This window comes from Crinia signifera, chromosome 1 (genome assembly GCF_055691185.1).
Source record: "Crinia signifera chromosome 1, ASM5569118v1, whole genome shotgun sequence".
Classification (NCBI taxonomy): Eukaryota; Metazoa; Chordata; class Amphibia; order Anura; family Myobatrachidae; genus Crinia; species Crinia signifera.
The window spans coordinates 95875889-95895313 of NC_139217.1; the positions used below are offsets into that span (position 1 = coordinate 95875889).

The window sequence follows — 19425 nt, forward strand, 5'->3', positions numbered from 1 at the left end:
AGTGTCCCGCGGCGAGGGGGGGCTGTTGGGAGTCCCTCCTGTCAGCTGCTGAGCAGAGCCTCTGTGTCCTGCCCCATAGCGTCAAAACGGGGGCATGGCCTCGTGAGAGAGACGCGAGTATAGGCAACGCCCCAACATTTTTTCGGCGCGGCTGTGCGTATCCCTCTGTCCCGCCTCCGTCTCCCTGACAGTTGGGAGGTATGTATGTTGGGGTGCGTAATTGATGGCTTTATGGCGCTCATTGAGAACTCTGCATAAGACAGAGAGATAATACTCAGATGGCAGCTTCCTCCCACCCCATGTTCATTAGTGTGTGCCTGACTGTAAGAGCAATGAGACACCCACTTTCTGCGTCTCTACACTCTAGCACTGGGTACACCACCATTCATTCTTACACCTGTCTTATGGCAGGTGCAGTGACATGACTTCTATGTAAGCTTCTGTGTGTCTGAGAAGGCATCTGATGTCACTGACATGCCACCAACACTCCCATAGTAGACATAGCATTCACCTCAGGTCACCTCCCAGTCACTGCCCATCAATGCCCACCACTCAATTTCTAATAACATCTGCTCAATCTCAATAACATCTATGAGTGTACACTCTGGGTAACATATGCACCATAGGAGTTTTGTTTCCTTCCCTTTTTGGTGCATGTGCATTAAGAAATCATTGCTAAACAAAGTGAGCATTGGAATTGTGTGCACCTCTGATCAAAGCCCCATGTGTGAACTCATTGTCAAACTTCTATTTACTAGGTGTGCCCAATGGGCGCCAAGTAGAATGTAATGGATCCAGGCACTTAGCCTGACTGAGGGCCTAATTCAGCCTTGATTGCAAAGCAATTTCTCTCAATTGGATAAAACCATGCTGCACTGCAGATGTGGCAGATGTAACATGTGCAGAGAGAGAGTTAGATTTGGGTGGGGTGTGCTGAAATGGAAATCTAAATTAAAGTGTAAAAACAAAGCAGCCAGTATTTACCCTGCACAGAAACAAAATAACTCACCCAAATCTAACTCTCTCTGAACATGTTACATCTGCCCCACCTGAAGTGCAGCACGGTTTTGTCCATTTGAGAAAACAATTCAGTCTAATACCCCCAACATGACCCATTCCAGGAGGGACACAATGCTCTTTTCCTGGACTGTCCTCTTAATGAATAACCGCCATCACCTATTTTGAACAGGTTAAGTGATAACAAATGTGTTACAGCACAGGTGATGGCAGTTATTAATTAAGAGGGAAGTTCAGGAACAGAGCATTGTGCCCCTCCTGGAGAGGGTCATGTTGGGAGGTATGAATTAGGCCCGGAGTTGCCTGTGCCTGATCACCTTATTTTTACCTGCAGATGTTGGTTTTTCTCTTCATTAAGACGGGTGTTCTATGTAGTCCTCTGACACTGATCCTCTCACCGTCTGACCATCTGCCTGGTGTCAGGAGGCTAAATCCACAGATGGCAATAGATAGCGGCACATGTCATTTCCAACCCACAAGTGTAAAACAAACGATGTGGCAGAGGGGGCTTTTGGAGGGAACCCCCTCCAAAAAAGAGGAGACTCTTCTGTTACAGGTAATATTAGACGCACAACCAGAAAGTACATAAGATTTGTATTTTGTGTTTACTGAATAAAGATCTTTTAGCAACAAAAAAAAAACACACTCAAATATATTAACACACAAATACTGTATATTAGCACACATATTATTATTATTAGATAATTTGAATTAAGATGTACCATTGTAGTTATAGAGGCACTTTCCACTGTTAAATAATACAAATGTTTTCCTATCCTAAGAAACCGATGCTTAACCATGTCTAATTGCTGGATATTATTCCTCGCATCACCTGAGAGTCCCCTTTAACCTGCAAAACCCACTCGGATCCCTGAACTTTCAATGACATTTCAAAGCCTTGAGTAACAATTGCACGTCTGTGACTCTGAAACACAAGACTTGAATTTTTATTTCCGTTTATGCCAATTTTAGTTTCAGTTTCACTGGGAAAGGACACATCTCTGTTAACCATTGTTAGCCCATTCTACTGGCATAGTAGTATCAGACATGTAATAGAGTCTGGCTGTTTCAGCATAAGTACTCTCGCACTCTGTCGATTTGCCTTCAGTGTAGGACTGTATCACTAATGCCCTCTCGGGTCATTGAAGGGTTACTGGACGGATGGGGTATGCCATAGTAGGATTATAAAGGTTGATACAGAGAGAGGAGACGGAGGGCCCTGTAGGGTACTTGCTCTGGAAGAACTGTACCTATCAGCATTTTCTCTTCTGTTCACACTTTAAAATAAGATGCTACTAAGCCTTTTATGGTTCCAGAACTTCCTGTTAGGCACTTAACCTACAACAACTCCTGCCAGGATTTTACAGATTCCACGCACAACCAACAGACAGAAAATATTTTTCATCTGCTCCATTGTATATAACACAAGGGTAATTTTTCAAAGGTGCAGTCCTTTTATCCTTTTGCTAGCCTTTTCTTCCCCTCCTTGTGATTTTATCCATATTATTTTTATTGTGACATTTTTTAAGCCCTTTTGACTGTTGTAAGTATACACTTTCACAGGTATAGACTATTGCCTTGACGATCATCCCTATATTTTAACAACTGATTTGTGTGTGAATAATGTGTAAAATACATGGACCATCGATAATTGGATGCGTAGTCTGGACACTATGGACATATGCTGGTGTTGTCAGAGCATATGCATGGCTTACCATTTATGGTTAATTGTTGAAGGTGAAACGCCATCGATGACAGATTTGTCGATGGTCATCACTAACAGTGTATATGTTAACTGGCATTTATAAGTTAACAGAATTGTTAAGCGATGACGACATCTACCTTTTTTTTTTCAGTCGCAGATTAGTGGCAGCCTTAGACCTACACAGGTCGTTTGCACAGACAACAAAATCTTTTTGTGGTTTCGGGAATTGCTTTTGGATTCGCAAATAGATTGCGATTAGCTATCAATTTTCAATTATCCTGCAAATTAGCAAGGGGAGCCGTTTTTGTTCTTTCTGTCTTCACACTCCACTGAGAATTCCCTGATTAGCGACCCATGCTAAATTAGTCCCTAAGTACAGATGGAGCCCCTCTCATGCTTGCTCGGTTCTCGTCAGAACATCCCGGACGTGTATACATCTCATGCAGCGCAGTCTCTTGGTGACTGGGCGAGGGGACCCTTCCCGTCTCCGCTTCAGGGAGACGGGCAGGTTTAGGGGGGGTCAGGGCAGTAATGAGGACCATCGGTGGTGGCGGGAAACGGCGGCAGGGAGCTTTGTCGCCACGGGGCATGCAAGCATCTCATGCGCGCCCCCTGGCGGGAGATGGTGGGGGCTGGCAAGAATGAGCGGCGCTACATCTGTACTATGTAAATGCTAGTGCATACCCAAAATATCCAACTAACACTTTTTGTAGGGGCAGTGGAGAACTCCAAGAATTTGTCCTCGTGTCACAGTACTGTCGCGCCTTCCTAGAGAATTAACACACACACTTCCCAGTAGCAGACATTCGATGTGCAGTATATGTCAGCTTTCCTCCATCTCTTCAGCGAATGATCTCCTATTCCCTAAAGAAAGAAGTTTGTTCATGATGCAGTTACTTCAGCCAAACGCCTTTAGCTAAGAAGGAGTATGAGAAACACGGTGCCAAGCAGCGACACCTGTGTTTTAGTGTGTTTCTGGCATCACACCTATTTAATGGACTTGTAAAATGAAGAATGTTAATGCTAGCGGTACGTGTCTCATACAATTGCAGAAAGAAAAAAAAGACGAACCCTAGAGCTACTAAAATGTGGACTGGCCGCCTCATGTGAGCAGCATATGCAGTGATTTATACTAAGCTGGATTTACAGACGGATCTAAGAAGAATATTGATTACACATGGACAGTATTTGGCATATTTTTTTTTCTTCCACTTGTAATCACCTCGTACAACTAGAAGAAATACTGAGGCCGGATTTATGACAGCCATGGTTGGGAGGGAGATATCTCTCGCAGATGGCTCGTCCACTTTGTCTTTCTGACAACTAAGTAGGTGACAGGGGATGTACAGATTAAACAAGTACCTACAAGGCTGAGGCATTGACTTTTTTCGATAACGTCTTATATTTACATAATTTTATTCCGCCGACCGCTCTAGACTACATGTTTAAGAAGTGTTAACACTGCTGGCTTCAGCGAGATTGATGGCTGATGTTTTTCTATTTCTGCCACATACTTTAAGCATATATATATATATATATATATATATATATATATATATATTTAGTGCTAAAAAAATAATTTAAGTTCCGGAAATGTATAACCGTGGGGCTCATTCACAGAAGCAGCATATTACAGTACGTATAGTTTATTGTTAAGGCATACTTGCCTACTACCAGGGCAAATCCAGTTTGCTACATTATGATTTGCAGCATTGACAAAATACACCACGAGTTGGGTCATCAAAAACCCAGAGTGCACATGTTATTGGGGAAGTGGACACCAACCCAGAGTCTTATTTGTCTCCTTTTTCAGGAAAATAGGCAAGGGAGCGTTATGCTGCTTCAAAAATATAAATTATGACCATACAGTAGTTCCACCCTCCTCTTGACAATGGCTCACATTATGACAATAGCAATGGTATAAAATACGCTTATTACAGCTTCAGCCATATCATGCAGCTTAAGGGTCAGCTTCTTCTACCAAATTTACTGTGTGTGTGTGTGTGTGGATCTGAGTCCTCAATCAGTAGACTGGACCAGAGAGTAGCTACCCAAAAGAAGAGACAGGAGCTTTACCATGAGGTGGGAGAATGTGTGGTTAGATAGTGAACAAGTGGTTCTATTATGTTTAAGTATTTATTCATTATGGTATGTTTAACCTGTTCCAGATCACTTATTTATATTGAATGTTTGATAGAGCATATACTATAAACCATGTATAGGGGTTATTTAGATCTGATTGCTGGGTTGCTAATTTGCAGAGCCCTGCAATAAGGTAATCGCCACCTAGCCAGAGTGAAATTGCAACCTGTGCAAGCCTGCGAATTGATGCGCAAGGCATGCAAAAACAACGTGATTGTTCATTAGCAGCAAACCTGTCTGCAAGATGCTCAGCATCTAATGATATTTCCAGTCCGTGTGTAACCCAGGACTTACTCAGCGGCTGTGATAAAAAACAAGCTGATCGGAGCGGGAGCACACGTCACACAACTTCCCTTCAAACTCATGTGTTTTCCCTGACACTCCTAGAAAACGTTCAATTACCACCACAAACGTTGGCTTACTGTCAACCAAATAGCGAACGGCTAGTGATTAAAACATTTGCTGGATCATATCGCAAGACAGCCTCACGCATGTGTACTGCGAGCCGTACGCAGTGGTTATTATTGCCCATGCTGCAAATTCACAGCCGTGCATTCAGGTCTGAATAACCCTTTATAGTTTTATATATTAATACTGTATTGCATAAAATATCCAGCGTATAAAAAGACCAATGTTCACATACACATCCAGGGTCGGTAGACTCGTTACTAGGTTCTTCTTCCTCTCCCCAGATTCCTGCACTTGTGCCAATGTCCTGCAGAGCGGGAGATGGTGGACTGCGTTTGCCAATGTGACCACTGAATACAGTGATTCCATAGTTATTTTGTACCCCTTATTTGTGTGGTTATAAACTCAGATATACAGTATGTTTACGTGATCTTAATGTCACACCATGAAGCTTTAATTAAATAAATTGTTTAAAAATAAAAATTCTGTATGTCCTAATGTTGGTGCCATAATAGTTTACACAAGTGTATGCAGGTTACACACAGTAGGGTCCAATAATGCGTAACCTCGCCACCAAATGCAGTCACAGCCTACTAGATATTGCACAGCTGCTAAATAAAAGGTTATGTAAGAAGTGTACATGTATAAGGTAAGTTGTTTCTTTAAGCAGATCCCCAATAACCTTACTTTGTGATAAAAGCAATACATGCTCAGCTGAAGTTCTTGCGTGTTATCTGGAACCAAGTCAGCGCAGAAAAACACTGCATCTAAAAAAATCCTATTGTAAATTGACAAAAAGGGTATAACTTCTACCTGTCATCCCTCTACGTTAATATGATTCAATTCTTTTGAAGTTAGATAAATAAGGTGGTGGTGGGTGGGGGGCACTTCTCATTGACAAGGGCAATAAGTTAGATGCCACCAGAGATAGAGATTCAAGATATCTGCTTTCACATTTCTGGCTGATTGATACCACAACAGTATTTAATACAAAGAAAATATACAATAAGGGGAAGTACGACCTCTATACTGATCACTCTCTACCTGTGGTACTAGGTAGATAAATGCTTTCAAACTTCGTCAATACCTTGAATGCTTTACAGCAAAAGTAAGGAGCTTCAAGGTAGCTTTTTCTGAATAATAGGGATTACTCCAGCCAACTAATGCAGCTGCTAATAAAATGCATAGGCCGCTCAGCAGAGCTGTAACTCTGGGAGGCAATGGAGTCATCTGCCGCTGGGCTCCTGCTCCCAAGGGGGCACCTTTCCTCCCGGGCTTGATATTGCTTCTGTGGCTAACTCAGCAGGGCAACAGACATCGCACTCACTTTAGAGTGTGTCACTCATTTATAAAGACAAGAACATTCTTGTCTTGATACAAGAATGACATCCAAAACGTTGAATAGACCTTCTGTGTCCATACATACATAAAAGGTGGTATGTATGGGGGGGCACCAATATTTATCTTGCCTCTGGTCAAATGGGCAAACTCACGCCCAGTGGCCAGCGCCCTAGGTAAAAGCCTAGAGCTGCCTAGTGGTGGCTCCGGCCCTGTACTTACCTCATCTTCCAAAAAGTCTAGGAGACTCCTGAATTTCTGTCAGCTTTCACAGACTCTGCAGATATTAGACAAGTCTCCAAGACCAAGATTAAGCCCTGTACATACAGGGAGATATTAGCCAGAATTGCTGGTTAAATGGTCGCTGTACCATATCGTTCATGTTTTCGAGTGTGTACAGGGCGATATCGATAGGAGCACGCTCCTGCAACCAGCGCTGTACTGGTCACTGGTCGCAGGAGCACGCTCCGTTGATTTTGACTTTTCAGTTTTGACCTGTCAGGTAAATTCGCTGGTCGCTAAAGAAATCGGTACACTGAGCGATATGGTCGCTGAGCAATATTAAGCCAAAATCACTCAGAGACCAAATCGCACCGTGTGTACACACCTTTACTTCCCTTGTAAATTGGGCAGCCTGCAGCTTGATGAGGCCATTTGTAGCGAATAGTATAATTCTGGGCATTTCCCCATTTTGCTAGCGACCCTGAGCTGTGGGGGGACAGGGCTGTGATTATATAATTCACTGTGTTATGCTCCCCCACCCCTAGGACCTGGATATTAACCTGTGTGGAGGTGATATATTCTTCCTGCGCTTGTGCAGGATTCTACTCACAATCCCAAAATATACTTGAAGGTTATAGGGCTCCCAAGCTAAATTAACTCTAGTGTGAGTGTGAGTGCATGCACATATGGCAGGGACTGATGTGAATGGCCAAGTATTCTCTGCAGAATATGTGTGCGCTATATAAATAACTGTTAACAATTAATAAATAAAGAAAACGCCATGTGTGTACAAGACTCAGCCCAGACCTTCTTGCGCTACATTGAGTGCTAGTTAAATTAATTCCTTGCTTCCATTTGTAACCATAACATGAAACTATATAGATACACGTCTTCAAAAGACATGTCCTTACCACCGTTTCTTAAGAAGTCTGTTCCTTGGCCTATATTTCACAAACTTTTCAAGATTCAGGATATGTTTCAACCTGGACAATGGAGCGATTCAGTAACTCTGTGTAGTAACACTTTAATGTCACTGAGGATTATATATCTTTCTGTATTCCTGAAAGCCAAAGAAGTGTATTTTGTTAAAGATACCCATCCAAGGAATACACAAGTACGTTATTTTGCTTCTGCTTGCACATTGTGGATTTGGCTGACATTTTATTTAGTAAAGAGTTCATTTCCATCCTTACTGTGTTAGCGCAGTCTTTATTCAGCGCGGCACACTGTCTGTAAATAAATAGAGCACGATATATATTATCAGTCACTACCTTTCCGGCAGCAGATGCATTCCAAATTGCCAGCATATGTCAGACAAACCTGCACTAGAAGCTAAATCGCAGCCCTGTAAACAGAAGTAGGAAACTGACCATATTATAAGTTCCAAGTCAAGCTGAGCAAATTAAATTGCAGCAGCTGTACTCATGGTAAATGTACTGGTACTTCAATGGTAAGCAAAACTTTCTTTATTGCACCTAATGTCGAGAAAACTCTTCTTTAAAGTTTTGTTAAATCTTCCCCTTTCTAATGAGAATCCTCCAATACAGACATACACTACAGAATACACAGTCATTTCACATTATAACTAGACACAGAAAAAGGAAGGAAATATTCCACAACAATTGCTTCTCAGATAGTTACAGTATCCCTGAAGATTTAAATAACTACATAATGGCTCGATGCAATGATGTCTAATGCAATACTGATAAGTAGGATTGTTCTCATTCTAATTATATGCACATAGCGATGAGCTACTGTTCTGCTTTCTTGGCCTAGGTAGAATTAAATATTAGCTACAGCACAGCACTGATACAGCAACATTAGTGGCAAAGCTATGATATACTGTATAATCCACAATTCTTCTATGAAATACATAGGGGATATTGTACATCCTACACCATACAGCCAGAGGCAGAACTCTGGGAGGCAATGGAGTCATCTGCCGTTGTGCTCCTGCTCCCAAGGGGGGACCTCTACTCACCTGTGAATTTGAATAAGTAATTGAAAGCCGTTGATATCACTTTTGTGGCTGACTCCCCCGCCTAGCAGGACCATAGATGTCACACTCTCTTTATTCTAAACATGATATCCATCACATACATACAGTGTGTATGTATGTATGTATACATACATACATATATTTATATAAGATGGTGTGTGTGCTGGGGGGGCACCAATATTTATCTTGCCTCTGGGACAAACTTACGCCACTGCATACAACACTTGGGGTGTGGTATTAGGGTGAGGGGGAGGAATGGTGCATGGCCACGCCAAACAAATACATTCTTATTATAATGTACAATCCCAAATCTTTACAGCAAGCAGTGATCTGAGCGGGACCATGGTATAGCGCCTACAAATCATGACATTTCCTGTAAAATATCAGTGTATAAGTTGCTACACAGTAGCTCCATGATCTCGAAAAAGCACAAAACTGTGGACCTATAAAGCAGGTAACAGGTCTCAGCAATGACTTCTAAAATCCACAACTTTCACAGTGAGGTTATGGGGGAAATTTACTAAGATGTGTATGCTACTTCACATGTGATGTTGCTATGGGCAACCAATCAGATCCTGTGTGCTATGTTCTGGAGGGTTCTAAATAAATAAGAAGTATTTTCTGATTGGTTGCCCAAAGCAACATCACATGTGACGTAGAATACACATCTTAGTAAATTTCCCCCTATATATTATTCCATTTTCTTCATGTGCAACAGCTTTAGACAAAGAAATGTAAGTAAAAACTATTTGAAGTACTTTAAGTTCCACTGTTTCAGATTATACATGGGTGCTGTGGCAGGCTGGAATCACCCACATTTGTTGAAAGGGTTAACCGTTAACATGCTGTGGTTCAGAAAAGAACCACACCCTTTCTAAATCTGGGAGGAAGGTATTTAAACCTGCTTACAGATGTGACAGTCCTCACCTTTGCCTTGAGTGGGTCCCGGGTGCATATGCGTTGCGATTGCTATTATCCACACCCTCCTGCGACCCATTTGGTGGAGCTTGTGCACCATGAAATCCTATGGATTGCGGGTGTGGGGCATACTAGCTGCAATAATTACGGCTGTCACATCTGTATTTGTACCAGTCAGGATTAGATATTGTATAGTGTACACCTCTGGTACCAGGGTCGTAACTCCCAGAGGCAATGGAGACTTATACCTCCAGGCTCCAAGCCTTAAAGGGGCACCTGCTGGTTCACAGTGGGATCCAAGTGTGATCGCTGTTCTTCAAAAAGAGCATTGTGGCACACCCTCTGCTTCTCCACAGTTCTGTCCCAGGAGCCCTGCTAACACCTGCAGTAGGGGAAAGGATGGCTCCTATCTGGTACCGCACAGCCTGCGCTTCTGCAAACAGCAAGTAACAGTACATGGGCCACTGCTGCTGGTTTTGAGATGGGACCTACCAATGAACACTGATTCATGCTGCAGACAGCTGAATCTTGTCAGTTTGACCCTGACCCACCAGCCATTGTCACACCTTTTTTAAAAAAGGGAATGCTGCACTAAATTTCAACTAGCCTTCAGGTGACTGGGATGAACTTACACCTCTGTCTGGGTACCCTGCTGTCAGTGGCGTAACAATAGCCCTGCAGACCCTGCGGTTGTGGGGGGGCGCTGTGTAAGTGCAGACGCCGGGGGTCTGTGGGACTATTGTAATGCCACTGTGCTGTGGCCGGGATCTGCAGATTTACCTGTCTACGCAGCGGTCCCGGCTCCCCTCCTGCCCTGGCTTCTGCTGAAATGAAAATGAACCATCATAAAATGTCCGCCCCCATACAGCAGACTGTTCTCTGAAACTGTCTGCTGTATGGGGGCGGACATTTTGTGATGGTGATGGTTATCTTTATGGGGGGACGCTGACAAAATTTTCGTCGGGGGACGCGGTTTTTATAGTTACGCCACTGCCTGCTGTGTACTGGTCATTGCAGACCCTTACTTATCTTACCGCTGAACTGTGAATACGGTTTCCGGTGAAGCTGTTTTGCTATGTTTCTGAGTTACATCAGTAACTTATACAGTGGCATCATATTGTGTTGTCCTTTGCAATTGGGACCACACAGTAATAAAACAAGACTGAGTAATAACAGACAGACATGGAAGAAATTAGGCATTGATACACAAGGATATTGCACTGGCCGGATATTTCTGCTGGAATAAAAGCCTATTTGTTTTAAAGCACTTCAGCCTCCGGGGGTTGCCTGAAACCTACCAACACCTACCTACAGGTGCACTTAGTTTGTTTTGTCTCTGTATTTTCTTTTCTTTTATTATGTAATAATAAAAAGCAATTCTCAGGGGCGTCTTGTTTGGTTCCTGCAGAGAAAAAGGACCAGAGAGGGGCCTGGTGCAGAGGTGGAATGTCTGGCTAATGCGAGTTTGATGGAGGAAGAAGAGTAATGAGGCAGAAAAGCTGTAAGTAATGACCAAACACAGCGTGACAACAAATGGGAAGTATGCTATGTTTGGCACTTATTGGCATGGATGACATACAGACGCTGTGGTGAAATATAACTATATTTTTCATGATTGTGTATACACATATTAACACCACTCACATGTTTTGTGGACATTCCAAGTCACTGATATAGCATTTTATATATATATATATATATATATATATATATATATATATATATATATATATATATATATATGGGGGCATGGTAAATTTGACTTTATTTGGAGCATAGAGTAGTAGTTCTTCATAGCTGCTAAGAAGCTACCAATTGGGAATGCAGAATTCAGGATCATGGGCCTGCAATACCCTATGGCTCGTTTATGGATCAAATCCTTTTTTAATGCATACAGGGGTATCAATGTCTATAAACCAACATCCTCCTCTATGCACTATCATTATATCCATAACTGTGCACTTTACTGGTGCTAAATCCATTCATATTAGGCACAGCATCCATTTCCTTGCCTACAGCACTTCCTTCTTGTTATCCATCCCAGACATCATCTTTCTCATTTTAAAATCTCAGCTCAAGACCTATCTTTGCAAACTTTTCCGTAACCTCTCCACAGAGACCAACTATTACATTACCCTCTTTGCCACACTAAATGCACTTATACTCTGATCACTCTCATCACTGCACCTAATGCACTTAACTCTGATATTGAAAATGCACTTAGTATGTTTACTCCTATTGTTTCTGCTTGTCTGTTGATTACACTGTAGACTGTTTACGTAAGGGATTCCCTTCTCATAATGCAAGTACAGTAGGTCCATGTTTTTAACCATCTACTCATCCTGCAATTTATAATTGTTTACACGTTATTGTCCAGTACGTTTCAAGCTGACTACACACAGCTAGAACATACCTTACTGTATTTCTTAAAGAATAAAAAAATAGTATAGATTTTTTCTAAACCAAAAACGTTTGTCCTGTACATTACCGCATGTGCATAGTTGTCATCTCTATATAAGATTGGACATCTATTTGATCCAATCATAGACTATAGGACTATAAAAGGAGTCGCTGACTCAAAGCAACTCAAAGCCAGTCACTACTAGGTAAGCAGCATTGTTTTGAATTCTGATTATAAAATGATTACATCTATTGTCTATAAGTGGCACTTTCACCATAAAATATAATAAAGGCATTTGACTATGTTTGTTCGGGTTTCTTCCGGGTGCTCCAGTTTCCTAGCACAATCCAAAAACATACTGACAAAGATTCACCCTAGTGTAATTGACCCTTATTCTGGTTCACTCGCAAAAGGCAAATTCCTTCTTAAATGGACAAAACCATGTGCACTGCAGGGGGCAGATGTAACATGTGAGAGAATTAGGGTGGGGTTTTTACTTCAAAGTAAGATCTATATTGCAGTGCAAAATTAAAGTAGTCAGTATTTTCCCTGCACAAAAATAAAATAACGCACCCAAATCGAATTCTCTCTCTGCACAAGTTACAAGTTACATCTGCCCCATTTGCAGTGCACATGGTTTTGTCCACTTGAGAAGGAATTTGCCTTTGCGAGTGAACCAGAATAAGGGCCGTTGTGTGTACATGTGATAGGGAGTAAAGTTTGTATAGTAAATTCCATTTGGTTGGAGAGCAGTGCCAGATTACAAAATAGGCAGAGTAGGCACCGGCGTATGGGCCCATGCTTTTTAGGGGCCCCATGGCACAGAAAATACTGAGCAAATCATTATGAACCTTTTCTGGTATGTACATCATAAATGAGCTTGAATATGTCTAATATTATGGATAATGTTTTTTTTTTTCATAATATTAATCATATAAATATTTGTATGATCATTATTATTATAATTATTATTATTATTATTATTATTATAATTATTATCATCCTTTAGTTTTACAGCACCATGGCTTTCACAGTATATAAAAGAATGGTTATGTGGATATTCTACCATTATTATCTTTGCCTACTGTAAGTAACTGGTGGTACTTGTACATCCAAATTGCCTTTCTTAGAAAGGAACACATGAGGGGTTCTCGGAGACTCTGTAAAAACCAGTTCGGGAAAAGACAGGGTGTATCTATTGGGACTGAATACAATCTTTGGGGGGATGGCTTACTGCTCCTTTAATACAGTACTTCAGCCATGTGCACCCTTTCCATCAATACTGTAATCTCTGTCTTTATAATACAATATGTAAATATGCTGTAAATAAAATTGTTCAGTACAATCAAGCCCATGTTTTTAGACGTGGGCAGCCTTCATAGCCTTTGCAGACTGCACTTAGTATACAAAGCTCACACTAGGAAGCGTATGGGTTAAAAACAGTTGCATAATTAGAGAATTAAACTGAAGGGAGTGCAGCCCATACTGCAGACACCATCAAACAATAAAATCACACAGATCAACATTATGTTGCAGTTTATTGCTTGCTTTAATTATTTATAAATTGGTATGCGGAGATCCGGTACATCAGCTCTACAAATGCAGTTCAACAGTGGGGGCAAAACCATCTGCAAAACCCACAGACGAAAAGAAGAGGAGAGTAACAACTGACAGCCATCCAGTACTGAACTCTACAGCATGCTGCAGGGCTTTGTCCCGCTGCAATGTAAGATACTGGTGCAGTGACATAAGTCCGTCCTAGTTGCCCGGAGGCAAGATAACTATTGGTTACCCCCCCCCCACACACACACATACACTACCTTATATAAATATATGTATGCATGTATGTATGTAATGGAGTGTGACATCTATGGTCCTGCTAGTAGTGGGAGTCAGCCACAGAAGTGATATTGAAGACTTTCAATTCACTGATTTAGGGGAGGGCAGGAGAAGTGCCCACTTGGGAGCAGGAGCCCGGTGGCAGATGACTCCATTGCCTCCCAGAGTTACACCTCTGTACTGGTCTATTGTAACTGTAGCATAAATAGGTGCAGGCAACAGAACATGCCACTTCTTTACCACTGAGCAACCCTCTATTTTACTAACCGAAACTCATTCACTTTTTTAAACCTGGGATTCTGCTGGCTGTGTCACAGGACTCTTTCAATGTGACACCATATATTTGTAGATAAAGTAAGGTACTTATATGTTAGTTGGGTGCCCACTAAGCTATTTGCTTAGTTTTCTGCGGCCCCTCGCCACGCTTTGGGATCGGTGGCTCGCTGCATTCGCCACACTATATAAAATCAACTCCATGCCGACATGGATCGTGGGGGTATGAGCGTACTAACTATAGTGGGCGCCCAACTAACATATAAGTACCATATATTTATATAAAATTAAAAAGTATTTAATGGGCACAGTTTTTACACATTTTAAAATGAAAAATTCTGATCACTGGCAAATCAATGTAGGCTGAACAATGTAGCAAATTATTAACTATTTCCATTAAGCAATGAACAATGAGACTGATACAGCTTAGTTTTACAGCCGTATCATGCGTTTTTTTTCCTACTGCATGAGTGTACTCCATTATGGTGTTCAGGGTGGTTCAAAATGCAGTTCCCTCTCCACTTGAATGAGCAGGAGGTAGCAGCCAAGCACTGCGCAGTATAGCTGTGAAGTCCCAGAAATCCTGTGTGCTTGTGACTCTTCCAGCTCATGCCACAGTGCCAGAGGTAACTGCAAATGCCAACAAACATTTTCATTAACATAAGATTTTTCTCTCTTCATCAATTTTGTCTCACCCAGTTTTTCATATTAATAATTTGTTTCCTATTATTTTAAATGTGTACACATCACGAAATCCATTTGCACTTCCTTGTGAATGCATCTACCTCTTTCTTTCTATACATTTTATATATATATCCTTACACCCTGAGGACGAGCACTGAGCTTGAAACACTTGTGTTGGTGCAGACACCAGTAGTGCAATAAAAGCATTGTATTAAGCATTTATACAGTCTCCGAGTGACGCCTTTGCCATTTCTGTGTGTGTGTATATATATATATATATATATATACGTATATATATATATATATATATATATATATACGTCTGTCTGTGACAAGCAAAGTCTTCTGTTTAGATATAAGGAAGTACTTCTGTGGATTTTAATTGCAACATAATCCATTTCCCCAATGCACATCAAAGGCCACACTCTTCTCTTTACTGTGATTTCAATTGCTCTCATCAACCAGAAAGTTTAAAGCATGATCAAATTTGTTCTTCAATCACTTGAGCCCTGTTAATAAACTATTCTGTATGCTCACTCATCCATCCTAGGATTTTGTAACTTCTTAGAGATGTCTTCAAGAGGAGCATAGAAAGACATCTTTGATTGCAAACAGGCCCTGGGGATAAACTTTATCACCACTTGCTTTAAACGTCCACAGAGGATTACAGGTGACATGCGCAATCCCCTCCGGCCCACCCGATTTCACACAAAGAGAACTTTGAAACAACAGAAAACAAAATCCTACCAATTCTCACAGCATTTTAAGTCTCTCCTGGTGGACTGAGCCCTCTCTCGCTTCCCCTATTGAAGCACAGCACAGCCCTCCATTGAACTACTCCTGGATTAGTTGGAAATCATCTTTTTCTATGTCAATAGAGACTATGGCCCAGCTATAATTGATGGGGTACTTATAAATAAACCCTTCGCTGCTAGGAATGCCATTAAGAAACAACTGAAAAAAAGGATTGAGTGTTTCTTAACAAAAGATCTTATAGCGAGAATCTTGGCTACTATATCTTTCCCATCAAGATTTTTTTTATAACACTAACACCTGGGCAGCCTTTGAATGGTGCTGCAGAGAACTCCTGAAGTACTTACCAGTTCAGCTACCAGCATTTAGCGTTTAGTGAAAATTGTCGCTCTTTCCCTGGGTTCCCACGGGTCATTGGGACTATGGTATGCTTTCCTATTGGACAACTGTTTCATCATCAATGAGGAAGCAGGGGCAACTAAACCGAGGAAAACACAAGTGTGCTCAACACAGTAGGGTGTCTTACATTGCAGACTATATAACTGATGGGAATGCAGAACAAACCTTCTAACAGAACTGTATTCAATTTGTCGCAGGAGGCTAAAGAGCTCAATCAGCTGTATAAGGTTTGTTAATGGCCAGCTAAGAGACTGTACACAGAAGTATCACATACATGGACAGACGGTATATACTGTATTGCATGTTCATTTTAGCGTTATATGTATATATAGCGAGGGGGAAACTGCATATGCGGCCACTAAAACAGCGAGGCTCACGGCTAAATGCAGCGGCCTTCCTGCATTAGCCACTAGCCTCGCTGTTTGGGGGAATCCTCGCCGTCCTCTGACAGCGAGGATTTTCCCCGTGCATTGAATAGGGTGAGTGGCCGGCGCGGGGGTTAAACGGCAAGGATCACTTGTTTTCGGCGATCCCTGCCATTTAACCCCCTCACCAGCTGCATTAAATACGGCTCATAGACTTATGACAGGGCAATGCTGGGACACTCATCTATCTATCTAATAATTCAATGCAGCTTGGCACTCTACCAATGGATATAGCTGTACTCCGGTACCCTCAAAGTGATTCTAGATAAATGGCACAGATTTTAAGATTATTGCACATCGCCAATGTATGTGTCGGCCCGAAATATTGGGAATGTATTTGTGACACTTTAATAGAAAAATCGACTTAAATTCCCAATGTACCAATAATTTCATCTGTGCTGTATATATATATATATACCGCACATGTATGCCTGTGATAAGCTGTAGAGTGACAAAGCAGCCCATTTTTACTGGATTCCACAATTTAGTAGCATGTTTAACAAGCATCATTCACACGGCAGTAATTACATGTGATCACAAGGTATAATCCGATCATTTTATTTTACAGGAAGGAGGGATGGATGCAGTTAACAAAACAAGAGTCTGACTGTGCTCATTCTGAAACACGGCAGCAGTCACGCAACTAGCACAACACATAATGGAATTACCAGGGGGCTTTATTACCAGCCTCCGATAAGCCCTGAGAAATAAATTAAAACTTTTATGACTGTATTGTGATAATTTATTTGACCACATAGAGGGCAGTGTAACCCATTTGCTGCCAGGCATGCTAGCAGTTAGCTAGGAAGAAATGCTGGGCCAAGCTCTGACTTTAACACTAAAGGTTAATAAATCAATCTCAGCATCTACTCGGAATAGTCCCTGCTCTTTGCTTTGTTTTACAGATTGTATTTGTAGCCGATATAGGGGAGCAGAAGTATAAATTATCTTTTATAATGACATTGCTTATATACTACATCTAAACTAATATCTTTATCCTGTATATGCAGAACATACCACTAAGGGGGATATTCTATCTCCCCTGTTCAATGCTGTCGAGGAAGACAGCATTGAATAGCGCCCCGCAGCCATCTCTCCCCATCGGGAATGTCTGCGGGGTCCTATTCAATCTTCAAGTCTTATTCAAGTCTTCCTCGACAGCATTGAACAGGGGATCTCGGCAGAACGAGCCCGACTTCACAAGCAGTCGGGCTCGTTCTGTCGAGAATGGCTGGGAATTGACGAGCTCCCGGCTGCAGTTCGCCGATTCCCAGACGCATCTTGCAGCCACGCCCCCTTCTCGACCCGCGGCAGGCAAGACATTGAATCCCGCCTGCAAATTCTCGGTCGAGCAGACCGACAACGGGACAGGGTCACGAATGTCGGCCAGCCTGACAGTCGCGACCCAACATTGAATATCGCCCTAAATAGTGCAGAAGTAGAGGGTAAATACATTTAATTATTTTGTGTTTTTATTGCACAATACACCAAGAAATGAATTAAAGTCTATCATAATATTAAGAAAACAAATACTTATTGTATGTCAGTTCTTGCATTGTAACTTTGTCATCTGTTAAGGCTTAAGTATTTTGTGTTCTAAGTGAATTATAATGTTTTTAACCAATTGTGTTCTAATAAACTATAATGTCTTTAACCTGGTTCAATATGATTTCCTGACATTCAAAATACCGACATGTTTAAAATGACGATATGCGTTTGGCCACAATATGGTCAAAATGCCAACATTTAAAATGTCGACATAAGGGTTTTTTGTGTCTGTGTCGACATACAGTAGGTTGAAATGGGGACCATATAAGTGCACCACATCCCCTCACATGGCAAACGGAGAACGGTGCCTCGCTGCACTCGCCACAACATTATAATCTATCTCTATGTTTACTCAGTTTGGGACATAAGAACAGGTTGGTTTCAAAGACAAAATTATGAAAACCTCATGTCAACTTTTTGACATGTCGATATTTTAAATGTCGGCATTTGACCGTGTCAGCATTTTGACGTTATCAATATTTTGACTGCCTGACAATAGTTGTCGGTATATCAATTTTTACCATTGGTTATCATGTACAGTATATATACAATTTTATATATGTTGTCTGATCAAAATACATTTTTTTTTCTATATATTTACAATAAATAAATCATGGAAGTTAACATTCGTTGTTTATTTGATACGATGAATTTTATTGTGTAACCTAATATTCTAATAACAGCATGTAGTCTGTGCTCTGATTTACTTGCTTTTCAGTATACTGTATGCACTGTGTGTGTCTAAAATGATTTAATTGGCAATTATTTATATTTTTATAAACAAATGATTAAATATATTGCCAGCAGTTTTATTGAGCAGCTGGGAGATGAGGAATAGAAGTAGCGATCCATTTTTGATGCATTTTAAATCCTCATTTTCTAAACTGTTAATTAAAATATTTAATATTAAGATATATCAGAAGAGGAACAAAACTGCCTACTGGACAATAACAAAATGCCTAGCTGGATAATAAAATGCAACAATGTTGGATAAGTCTATGGTAAACTGGTAACACTGAATGTAAATAAGCATTTTTCTTTGGCATAAGTACAGCCAACCAATGAGAAACAGTCTATTAACCCTCCGAGTGCCAAAATCTCTGTGAGAGATGTGCAAAATATGAGCGTCCACATCTCTGTGGAGATATGCAAAAGAGCAGCTAAAAATGCCATTGTCGCTCATATTTGTTATATGAATTCAAATAAAAAATGTAAAAAAAAACAACATTATATTTCCTATAAAAGGTAAATACTACAGGTCATTATGATGAATAAAAATGTTTCCTTGCCACAATTTTCCCACCAATTTTGACAAATTCACTTGGCACTCAAAGGGTTAAAGCAAATTTATAAA

The 19425-nt window shown here is 41.0% G+C and overlaps 1 protein-coding gene and 1 long non-coding RNA gene across 17 annotated transcripts in view; one reads left to right on the forward strand and one right to left on the reverse strand.

The window, feature by feature from the left end:
• TENM3 (teneurin transmembrane protein 3) overlaps positions 1–19425 on the reverse strand; it is a 2716013-nt gene that overhangs the window by 566128 nt on the left and 2130460 nt on the right. The window lies entirely within an intron of this gene.
• On the forward strand, positions 15964–17251 carry LOC146058477 (uncharacterized). Its single transcript, XR_014469862.1, has 2 exons — positions 15964–16325; positions 17092–17251. It is a non-coding gene; the product is annotated as an uncharacterized LOC146058477 (long non-coding RNA).